General features: G+C 41.0%; 1 long non-coding RNA gene across 1 annotated transcript; it reads left to right on the top strand.

The window, feature by feature from the left end:
* The first annotated feature begins 9,263 nt into the window (after positions 1-9,263).
* LOC125099683 (uncharacterized) lies at positions 9,264-12,343 on the top strand. Its single transcript, XR_007127320.1, has 3 exons — positions 9,264-9,502; positions 10,650-10,802; positions 12,271-12,343. It is a non-coding gene; the product is annotated as an uncharacterized LOC125099683 (long non-coding RNA).
* The last annotated feature ends 354 nt before the right edge of the window (positions 12,344-12,697 follow it).

Here is a 12,697-nt window from a genome sequence, read left to right as displayed (position 1 = left end):
ACATTCAGTACTGGTAGCGTTTTCACCTGGGGTAATGCATCTCGGACGAGTTGCCCTGCCCCAGATTACCCATTTTCTAAACCTCACATCTGTGTATCTGGAAAATAGGTTCTATTTATAAAAATGAGGGATTTCAGTTTTTCTGAAGACTTTTATAACGCCTAGTGCCAGAGGATGAAAACATTAGATTGACAATAGGTGGAAACTGTTGTAACATTTATGTTTGAAACATGACCCCCCTTACAAAATGGCTTCCCTATTTCCAATTGAAGTGAGTGAAACTTATTCGGTTAATTGGGTAGAATAGTCCTTTTTAGTCATCTTATAAAAATTGGGGGAGTTTTTCCTGGAAATAAACATGAAAATATGTAAAAAGTCAGTATGTATAAAAGCTAAAAACAAAGGAGGAACTTACTAAGTGCCAGGTTTTGTTGTACGACTTTAAGTTGTATTAATTTACTTAGTCCTCACAACAATGTGGTCTCTGAGACAGGCAATATCCCCATCTTCCTGGTAGAAAACTGAGGCACAAAGAAGTCTCCCCTGGCTACTAAGTGGCAAAGTTGGTGTATTTAATCCGGGTGGTAAGCCTCCAGAGTCTCTTAATCACTACACTGGCAGTTCTTAAATCTTTTGGTCTCAGAACCCATGTATACTTTTTCAAAGTATGGACAACTCGGTAGAGCTTTTGGTTTTGTTGGTTACATCTATCGACCCATCCTGTGTTAGAAATTAAGATAAACTTTCAAATGTTTATTAATTTATTTTAAAATAATAAAATCATTGCATATTAACATGACCATATTTTTATGAAAAATAACTGTGCTTCCTTAAAGGAACCATAGTGAAAATGGTGGACTTATTTTAAATTTTTGCTCAATTGGTTAAGCATCTGACTCTTGATTGCAGCTCAGGTCACGATCTCAGGGTCATGAGATCAAGCCTTGTGTTTGGCTCCGAACTCAGTAGAGTCTGCCTGAGATTCTCTCCTCCTCCTTCTTCCCCTTTCCCCACTTGCACTTGCACGCTGTCTCTCCCTCTCTCTCAAATTAAAAAAATATATATTTTTAAAAAAATCTTTCCGTGGGGGCACCTAGGTAACTCAGTGGGGTAAGCCTCTGCCTTCGGCTCAGGTTATGATCCCAGGGTGGTGGGATCAAGCCCCACATCGGGCTCTCTGCTCAGCGGGGGGCCTGCTTCCCCCCACTTCTCTCTCTGCCTGCCTCTCTGCCTACTTGTGATCTCAGTCTGTCAAGTAAATAAATAAAATCTTAAAAAAAAAAAATCTTTCCATTTTCAAATCTCTGGGGATTTGGGGATTGCAGGTAAGGGATTGTGGGCCTTACCAAATGCTCGGGACTGTGTCTGTGCAATTTCATTTCATTCTCTGAGTTTCATGGGCAAGAAACAGACATCTCAGGATCAGAAACATCTTTGATGCATTTTGTATTTCAACCAGCTTTACAGGATCCCTGGATTGGAACAATGGCCTCTCACATTCTATGGCCAAATAATGTTATATTTGGGTGGTGGGGAGGAGGGTTAGACGGGTGAAGAGTGTGTGTATGTGTGTGTGTGTGTGTTTGAAAATGAGCAGATCAACATCAACAGGTCTCATTTTCTTTATTTCTTTTAAACAAATGTCTTAGTGAATGTGCAGAAAGTTCATGTTTGGTCTGTTGAAAATCCCTCTAGCCAGGAACCTAATTTCCTGAAGAACAAAGATAAGATGAGATGATACATTTTGGATATCAATAAAATCCATTACCCGCTACACAGATAGAGCTAGAAACTGAAAACACAGTCACATGTGAAAATCTGTACACAAGGCCCCAAAGTGATCCTTTGTGTTCATCACCTCCAATGTACAGAATCTCACAGAGAATCACCTGCCAGTAAACTTCTGAAGAATTTACCAGAATTTGAAATTACACGAGTCTACAATGAGACTTGAGGATCTGGAGAAACCATTTCCATCACTGGCTTTTGCAGGATTTATAATAATTTGTAGCTTCAAAGATTAAAAAAAATTTTTTTCATGATTTTTTTTTTTTCTGCCTCTACCTGTATTAGTATTCGGAGTTCAGTGGGAAATGTCTTACATTTATTTGGACATCCATACATGACGCACACATTCATAGGCCCTTTATTTTGTTGATTCCAACTGAAATACATATATATTTTTAAATTCTAGTAGATATAGTAGATACTATATCTACTAAAATCTAGTAGATATATAGGCAAACTTTAAGTTTGCCACTGTCATTAATTCAGTATCCTGCTATTAAAATGTCCCCTCCCTGGCCAGGCCACAAAGCAGCAAATGTCAAAGACATGGAAGTACAAAGATCGCCTTTTTGTAATACCGACTTCAGTTAAGTCGTTATGACTGCTGCAGTGACTTAGAAGATGTGATCTTTCTCCTTTGTTTCTTCATCTTCCCTTCCTCCCTCCTTCCCTCCGTCCCTTCCTCCCTTCCTTCCTGTTGTGAAAAGCGGATTTTAATGTTTCTATAGACAGTAAACCATTACTACTTTCCACTTTCATTATCTAGAATTCCTTCAGGAAAAGCAATGACAATCATAACAAGTAACTGGACCTAGGGCTTCTCCAAGATCCCTAATAGCTAGCACGTGATGTTAAAAATGGAGCCCAGGGAGCCTCTCTGATCTCGGTACCAGGGAAGCAGGAGCCCAGCAGGCGCTGGGACCGGGTGCCGTGCAGGGCAGCCCGGATCCCTGCCCCAGGATGGAGCCCCCCACTGTCCTGCTGCCAGGAGTGCTGTCCTTTGGGGTCTCACCAGAAGTCGTCTCTAAGAATGGCCCTTAGGGGAAGGACGCTGCGCATAGCCACATCATCTGTGCACCCAGGGGCTTACCCCTCTGGCTTGGTGAGGATGACTCTGCGGGCTTCCCCAGCCCCAGCAGGCTCCATGGGATGGCTTGAGACCTTTACTGTATTGTAGGTCAGCTTCTCCCTTCTTGGACACTCTTTTCTCTTACTTCCTTAGAGGTAGAGATCCTAAGAGCATGCCTCAGTGAAAGTCTCGCAGGGAGATCTCCATCAGGGTTTGTGTTCCAGAGAAGTGTAATGAACTACTGGCACCAGGAATGGCCCAAGGAAGGAGATTCTTCGCTGGGTCACCAGCTGGCCCCCTGTTTGTAAGGACACCTTCTCTGAGGGGAGGGGGCAGGGAGAGTACGGAGAGCGCCCGACACATGGCAGCCCTGCAATTAAAACTCTCACTGTGACAGTGACAGCTGACTTTCCCCAGACTGTTGGGGGGGGCAGACCTCGGGGGTGCAGGATCTGGGTATCTGAGAGGTGTAAGGGAGAGGGCAGTTGCAAGTACCGTGGACTTGGATGTTGGTTGCTCATGCAAGGAAGCAAATTAGAGAAAGACAGAGAAAGGCTGGCATCATGTATCACCAATTTAAGGCTACATGTGAGAGCCAAAGGGCCTTCTGTATTTTATAAAGACTCATCTCCCGCAGCCAGGGGCAGAAAAAGAGCCATGATCAAGCCTAGGACTTAATTACTAGGCCAGCACAGCTCCAGAGAAGATGGCATTCTCAAACCCCACAAGTCTGCTTTGTCAAGGTTGGGGCTCTGGCTGGGAAGCGGTGAAGTGCTGAGACTTGGAATACAGATATCTGTGTCCATGCACTAAAAATCTTGGATCCCCAAATGCCCCTGAACCTTTGAGGCCACTCCTCCCTCTGAAAAGCTGGTGCCGCCCCCTTGCTTGAAGATGACACAGAGCCTCTGCCTTGTGCAAGACAGTGTGCTCCCAACTCAGGGTGTACCATCCCTGGACACGAGACCAGTAACGAGAATAAGGATCAGCAACTACAACCTACAGGCCAGATCTAGCCCACAATCTGCTGTTGTAAATAAAGTTTTATTGAAACACAGCCATGCCCATTCCATTACATATTGCCTAAGGCTGCTTTTGTGCTACAGTGGGGGAGTTGAATGAGTTGCGACAGAGTCTGTGTGGCTCACAAAACCTCAAATATTTTTCATCGGCTCTTTACCTGAATAGTTTGCTGACCTCTGAACTGGAGTCAAGTCACAGAAAGACCTAGCAGGAAGGGGGCCAGTCCTGATAGGGGAAGAAAGGGAAAATACACCAAAGATGTGAAACCTAGCCAACGAGTACTAGCAAGAGTGGAAGAGTATTTACGGGAATAAATTCTGAAGAATTTAAGGATTAAGGGGGATGGAATATATAGTTAGATAATGGGCAGTGTACCCACAGGAGAACACTCTCCTCTGAGATACAGGATTTAACACTCTCTTGGTTGGCTCTTAGAAACTTAGGGAGGCAGCACCACACTAAGTGGTGCTGCTTTGGCAGACAGTGGAGAAAAAGATCAAAAGGCTCAAAGAAATGGGCATGCTAGAGGGGATACACTCTGTAAAATTAGAAAATGTACCAGTTCATTATGTTCATGGAGTCATCCAGAGGGCACATGACTTACCAGAGCTGTAAGGAATGGTCCGGTGAGAGGGGTAAGCATCATGGAGAAACTCAGTGGAGACTGTCCTCTGTGGGGCAGGACTGAAATGATTAAAAAATGGCATTATAGATCTAGGTTCCCTAAAAGCAATGGGATGATAAGATCTCAGATTGACAGAGCCCAGGTGGCAAAACTTGAACATCAGGAGCAAGGAGGATGCCATTGTAATGCATGGCAAGAGGCTCTTGGCCATGGAGTATAATGGAGATGATGGATAGAATGTGGTGTTCTTAGGGCCAAGACAGAGGGGTAGCTAACAAGGGTAATGCTAATAAACACCCTGCTGAAAAGTAAAGACAAGTTTCCAGACCTGAGCCAATTCTTTGACCCAGAACCTGTTGTCTGAAGATAAGGCTGGTTTAAGGAAGGATTATTCTATACCATGGCAGGTGCCTATGTTAATAATTTCTCTAGCTTTCACCCAGAAGGATCTGTGCCCATTGCCTTGAGTAAGTATTGTGGGGAGGCAGGGGGGTGGTGAGGGAAGGCAATTACAGACATTTCAAGGACCCTTGGGCATGGCAACCTCCAATGATATTCAAGCATTTTTATATTTCATCAGGTCCCTTTGCTAAAGTGGGGACTTTGGGAGGTAAGTAATAAGAAATCCAAGCCCAGTCTAGTTCGCAGTGGGTTCTTTGGCTCCATAGATCTCCTGTGTGATTGTTTAATCTCTGAATCTACCCTAGAAATGAATGTCTTTAGTAATTGAGAGAATCTCCTTATTGGTCCCTTGGTTTATAGAGTAGTGAAGAAAGCCACTTCACTAGAAGAAAGCCACATGGAGGCCTTTGAAACTTCCTCACTATGATCACCAAACTAGATAAAAAACAATATCACATCTTCAATACTGCAAGAGTAGTGGTCTCCATCATGTCCTCATTTAGTTCACCATTCTTCCTGGTTCAAAACCAGGGGTCCTGGTTATTGAGAGTAGACCATCAAAAAGTCAACTCATTACCCAATGCATCAATTCCCACTACTGAACATTGAAACTCGTAGCAACAGAAACCAACACTGAGGCCCAATAGGAAATGACAATGATGTATCTTGATGGGAACTGGCACATACTCAAGAAATGACTTTCCCTTTCCCACCCACAGGGACTCCACCAGTACCACCATCTATCAGCTTATGAGATTAGTTGATAAACTGACATGAGGTCCTACATAATGTTACCCTGGGCCAAGATCCCATTTTATAGCAGAAGAAGAGCTACGATGGGCCCAGGTCCTTTGTTGATGCAAAAGCTTTATAATTTAGTGTGCTACCAATAGTTTATTTTTGCTTTTGTTTGCTTGCCTGAGAGGATGTATCTAGAAAAATGTTTCTATGGGCTGATGTCAAAGAAATTACCACCTATGTTTTCTTCTGGGAGTTTTATGGTTTCACATTTAGATCTTTAATCAATTCTGAGTTTGTTTTTGTGTGTGATATGGTAGAAGAAAGTGGTCAAGTTTCACTCTTTTGCATGTAGCTGTCCAGTTTTCTCAGCACCATTTGTTAAAGAGACTGCCTTTTTCCTATATATATTATCACCTCATAGGCTAATTGACCATATAAGTATGGATTTATTTCTGGGCACTATATTCTGTTCTACTGATCTATGTGTCAATTTTGTGCCAGTACCATACTATTTTGTTTAATTAAAAACTGGGCAGATGACCTGAGTAGACAAAGACGACATATAGATGCCCAACCACCACATGAAAAGATGCTCAACATCATTCACCATCAGGGAAATGCAAATTAAAACTTCAGTGAGATATCTCTTTACACCTGTCAGAGTGGTTAGAATAAAAAAGATGAGAAATAACAAGTATTGGTGAGAATATGGTGCACTGTTAGTGGAAATGCAAGTTGGTGCAGCCACTGTGGAAAACAATATGGAGGTTTCTCAAAAGATTAAAAACAGGAATACCTTATAATCTAGTAATTCCACTACTGGGTATTTACCCAAAGAAAACAAAAACACTTATTCAAAAAGATACATGCACCTTTATCTTTACTGCAGCATTATTTCCAATAGCCAAGCTATGGAAACAATCCAAGTGTCCATCAACAGATGAAGGATAAAGAATATGTGATACATATACAAAGGAATATTACTAAGGCATAAAAAGTATGAGATCGTGCTATTTACAACAACAATGATGGGCCTAGGGGGTATGATGCTAAGTGAAATAAGTCAGACAAAAGAAGACAAATACCACAAGATTTTAATCATGTATGGAATCTAAAAATCAAAATGAATAAACAAGCAAAGATAGAAAGAGACAACAATTACAAAAAAGGAGACTCTTAAATACAGAGAACAAATGTGTGGTTGCCAGAGGGGAGGTAAAGGGAGGGGCGGGGGGTGTGAAATAGATAAAGGGGATTAAGAGGTACAAAATTCCTGTTGTACAAAATAAATAAGTCATAGAGATGAAAACTATAGCATAGGGAATATAGTCAGTAAGATCGTAATAACATTGTCTGATGACAGATGGTCACTACACTTATGGTGGTGAGCTCTGAGTAATTGTATGGAAGTAATTTTTAAAAGCTACTAATCAATTATCCTTTCAATCAAGGTACACTAAAATGAAATAGTCACACATAACAATTTGACAAAATATGTCATTAATAAAGTGATTAATAAAGTGATTTTTTCAGAAAAAAAATCATACCGGTGATTAAGAGTAAATAATTTTTCCCTTACAAATTGAAAATTAAAATATTTAGTAGTTTCATTCTGTGAAAAACACTTAGCTGAACACAAAGGGAATTGTTTCTACAAGAAGGCATCTCTGCATAGAATCTTTCCTTCAATGAGCTTTTGGTGTTTCAATTATTTATTTTTTAATCAGGTTATAATCCATTGTTTGGATAGATGTTTCTGAAGTATTTTTAAAATGTACTATGTTTTTAAAATTAGATCTCCATCTGTCATTATACAGAATGTGTGTGGGCAGATAGTGAATGGACTTATTTTTAACCCCTGAATGCTATTAGCTTGCTTAACTGTGTCCAGGGAAAGAAGGGTCATTAGGTGTGGTCTTTTCCTCCTCCTCAAAATGCATTTTGCTCCACTTTGTGATCCCTAGCATCAGATCTTTGAAACAAACAAATCATTACTTAAACCTCTTTAGAGAGGATCACCGACAACTGGTCTGCAGAACATACGTTCTCTTTCCATCTCCAAATTATTTTTTTGCAAAAAAGGAAGACATGTTCACTGAATATATCATAGATCTTTTAATTCACTGAATTTCTTTCTTAAGCTGAAGAGTTTTGATGTTCTTTCTATTTAAATTAGTGATAGTGTTAGGTGCCGAAAGAACACGGAAAGTGATTAATCTCTTCATTTCTACATGTTTTGATCATCCTCTTAACCATCATTTTTAAAATGGTTAAATTTTATCGGTAGGGAATTTTCCAAACTTACACAATGGTACCAAGCATTGTTCACTGTTTAATGAACTTTAATTTACCCATTGCTCAGCTTCAACAATTATCAACAGGTCATAAATCTCATTTTGTTTACCTATGTCTGTCTACTTCTGCCCCATCCCTGGACAGGCAAACACGCATGTGTGGACACACACACACACACACACACACACACAATTTCTTCCTGAGTACTTGAAGAAACACCAAACATTTTGTCATTTTCCTCATAAAGTACTTTATAGGCATTTAAACAGTAAGGCTTATTTTAAAAATAACCACCTGAGTATGGTCATACTCCACTATAACAACATCCTAAATATTCCAGTATCCAAACCGTATTCAAATTTCCCCAACTGTCTCAAAGTCATTCTCTTACAGTGGCCTATTCAAATACTAAGAAACAATAAAGTCCATAAACTGCACGATCACCATCTTTCCTAAGGGTTTAGTCTATGGAATCCCATCTCCCCACTCAGGTCTTTGCATTTCTTAGAAAAATCAAATGACTGATCCTTTATGTTCCATATTCTAGAATTGCACAATTGTTTCTCTGTGATGTTTTTAACTTGTTCCTGTCTCCATACTTCCTATAAACTGGTAATTCCCTCCAAGACTTGATTCAATTAAAGTTCTTTTTTTTTTTTTTTAGGCTGTAATATTCCTTACTCTGCGAACTTCCCATGGGATCATAGCAGGAACTCAGGATGCCCAGTGGTCTCCTGGTCAGTAATGCCCGTCCTCAGTCCAGATGACGTCAGCACACTCTGTCCTCCACCAGCCTGTGTCCAGCTGTTCACTGGTGGCTTAGCATTTACCAGCTACCATTGCCAGTGTTTCATTAAGGCTTAAAATGGCAATTTTCTTACTGTCATTCCTCCTGCATTAGTGAGACGCAATTCTTCTATACAGAAGGATGTCATCTCATCAATTATTTGGCTGCCCTGAAATACAGTGTGTACAGAAAAGGCTGGACAAATTCTTGATTCTTTCCGTGTATTTTTCCATTAGCAGAGTAATGAACCAGGGCCCTCACAGCCTCCAATGGCAATGAGTAAGTCTTTTAGAAAGTATCATTATGAACTCATGAATTTCTATGTATTTAGTATTTTAATTGAACATGATTTTTCTTTTTGATAGTCATACTGGGTCATTCTGGTTCATGGGATCCCGTTCAAGTTAGCTTTCTTTTGACGTGACCCATTTGGTTTTTGATAGTTTCTTGCTTTTCTGCATTTCAAGATGTCCCAGGCTTATTTTGTACATTTCAGATTCCATATAGATCCCAAAAGGTGATTTACTGGGATGAGAGGGGTTAACTACTTTTTAAAAATATTTATTTATTTGAGAGAGAGAGAGAGAGAAAGAGAAAGAACGAGAGGGAGGGGCGGAAGGAGAGAGAATCTGAAGCACACTCCAGGCAGAGCGCAGAACCTGACGCAGAGCTCCATCTCAGGACCCTGAGATCACGACCTGAGCCAAAACCAAGAGGTGGCTACTCAACTGACCACACCACCAAGGCACCCCAGGAGTTCACTATTTTGAAGGTGTTTTGACATAGTGGGAAGAGTACGGGCTTTGGAGCTGGGTAGGTCAAGGTTAGAATCCTAGCTCCATTGCTTACTAGTTCTAGACTCTTCAAAAGGCTTTATCTCACAAAATGAGGATAAGAAAGCCTCTGTAAGGAGGAAGTTACAATAATATAGAAAATTATTTTGTCATAATGTTAAGTGGAAAAGGCAGGATTCACACTTCTATACAAAATGCAGAGAGAAACCACTGGGATCAGGTATGCTAATGTGGGATGGTGGTATCTTTTGATGGTGGGACTCCAGGTCAAGAGTCTCTTCTTTATGCCTCATACTATACTTTCCCACATAACCTCAAATGGGAAGAAATAAGATAACTTTATTTAAAGAAAAATAAGCTTCTACCGCAAATCCTATAGTCTTGATTAAAATTCATCTGGGATGTGATTCATTGCATACTCTTTTTATATCTCTCACGGTCAATTTAATCTACTTGTCCTTTAACAGAATTTAATGCAAATTGTATAATAAAGAAAAATATTGATGTAACTATACTCTGCCATCTGCTTCCTTTCTCTGTGCCATGTCGTATTGATTTCAATAGACCGGGTCAAAGCTGAGTGTTTCCTGCTTTCAAGGATGACCTCTGAAGGCCTCACACTATTTTGCCTTCTTGCTCCCAGGGGAGAGCCTCTAATTTCTGGATTGGCAGCTGAAGGCAGAGCAGTGAAAACAGGAAGTAAACGAAAATCTCCATCTGACATGCTTATAAATCAATTTTCCTACGAGACAGAATGGTTGGTATGGGCACTCACTGAAAATAGTCTTATTGATCAGAAACCTAAACCAGTCGGTTTTGTATTCACCTGAGGATTCAGACTGATTCAGGTTGACTTGTAAAACATGAATCCATCTGTAATCCTTTAAAACTATGACAAATAATAACAACTTCTGTGGAAGGTATCTGCAGAGGTTTCTAATCTAGGATTCAATCTGATTTTCGGGAATGAGATTTTGATGTTGGAGTCAAGGGTCCTAATTTCCTCTTCTAAAATGTGCAGTGACATTTTATAGACATTTGGGGTCTAAGGGAGGGTGAAAATCACAGATAACATTTTTCTTCCTATTTTTCTTCTATTTAAATATATCTTATTGCAAAGTTTAGGTTTGGAAGAGTGGAGGCTATGTCCTCCATTGTGGAAACTTGACAAGGGTGGCCTGCCCGATCAATTCTGAACAATGAATTTCCTCTGGTACATCTTCAGGTAGCTGTGTAAAAAAGCAACACATAAAGTGTCCTGGTAATTGCAGACAACTGGTAAGGGTTTTGGTTTTTTTTCCCACTTTCCTTTCTTATTTCTCCCCAGTGATGAGCAGATCTGGCTGCTGATTTATAGATGAGCTGAACCCAAGCATTTATCATCTCCTGATATCATCTCCTGACTCCTCTTGTCCCTAAAAGGGCTGCTTCATTCAACAGCACATCTTTAATGAACATTATTCCTGGTGTGGGTTCTCTGTAGCATGACAGTGCTACTACAGCCTCACTGCTGGACCATATATACACATCCCAGTAAATAAGAGATTAGCAGAGGACATTTCCAGTGTAATGTGTGATGTGTGATGACAGGGAGCCGTCACTGTGGACAGTGTATCAGTCAGGGTTCTCCAGAGGAACACAACCAACAGCCCCCCCCCCCCCCACTCTCTCTCTCTCATTTTAAGGAATTAGCCCATGCAGTTGTGGGCAGCTGGGGACAGGTAAGCTGGAGACCTATGGAAGAGTCTCTAATCTGAAGGCAGTTCTGAGGCAGAGTTTCCTCTTCCTTGGGGCATCTCAATCTTTGTCTCTTAAGGCCTTCAACTGATTGAGTGAGCCTCACCTGACTCATTCCCATGACACAAACTCAAGATTCAAAAGGGTATATAGTGAAAGTAAATATTCCCCTCACTCCAGACTTTGAGCCACCTTAAGTCCTTCCCCAGAGGCAGTACCTATACCCAGACTCTTGATTTCCTTGTAAAGATGGTCTATGTGTATGTGAGCAAATGAGTGTAGACGTTTTTTAAAAATATACCAATAATAGCTCATTGCTTTCTTTCAGGTAAAAGAAAGAGAGATTTGAAATCAGTTGAATTAAGTTGAAGCTGCCTTATGTTTGGTCATAGAATATTCTGTTGTACAAATATACCATAATTTACTTAGTCCCTCATCTAGATTGTTTCCAGTCCTATGTAGTGAAGACTCTGGGTGTAAATATCCGTGTACACACATTTCCCCTGCCTTTCTTTCTTTTAAAGGGTTTTATTTATTTATTTGTTTATTTATGTATTTATTGAGAGAGTGTGAGTGGCGGGGAGGGGCAGCGGGAGAGAGAGAATCTCAAGCAAACTCTGTGCTGAGCGAGAAGCCCAATGTAGGGCTCAATCTCAAGACCCTAAGATCGTGACTTGAGCCAAAATCAAGAGTCAGAGGCTTAACTGGCTGAGCCCCCCAGGTACAACCTCCTCCCACCTTTCTTTAAGAAAAATTCCTAGGGATAGAATTACTCATCTAGATAGAATTACTCAGGTCAAAGGGCATGTGTATTTGGAATATTGACATATTAGCAAATTATCCTTCATAGAGGACATGCCAGTTAACCTACAACTGGTCATTTTCAGCTCCAACTTACAAATGTATAGTCACAGTATCACGGGAGATGTTTTCATATCACACGTGTGATACCAAGGTATTACATTGGCTGATCTACTCTCTCCTTTTCTCTCATTCCCCTGTGGGCAAGGCTGTGGTTTGAAGAAAGGGAACCAAGTAAAGTTTACTCGCCAATGAAGACGGCCAGCCCAGAGCCTCATCTAGTAAGTACTATTTGCTTTGATCAAGTACCAGAGTACTGGTCTCCTCTTGGTGACTTGCCCAAGGTCACATGGTTCTTAGGTGTCAGGAGCACACCTTGAACTCTCATTCGAGTTTTTGTTCAACTCCTGACTTGCCGCAACCCTCAGGGACAGACATCTGTGACCGTGTCTGAGCTAATTCATCTACATCGTTGACTTTGAGTTGGGTCCTGTGCATTGTTTTGCACCGTGCCTGGTACCTAGTGAGCTCTCAAGGAATATTCTGGTGCTTTCGGGGTGTGGCACAGGTGGCTGGGGGTGGGGGGAACCACAGGGACTTGGAGGAGTTGGGAGTCGCTGGGACTGGAGACTAAG

The sequence above is a fragment of the Lutra lutra genome, chromosome 5 (assembly GCF_902655055.1).
Source record: "Lutra lutra chromosome 5, mLutLut1.2, whole genome shotgun sequence".
Taxonomy (NCBI): Eukaryota; Metazoa; Chordata; class Mammalia; order Carnivora; family Mustelidae; genus Lutra; species Lutra lutra.
Note: the sequence above shows the minus strand (reverse complement) of the source record. Positions and strands in the feature narration are given on the sequence as shown.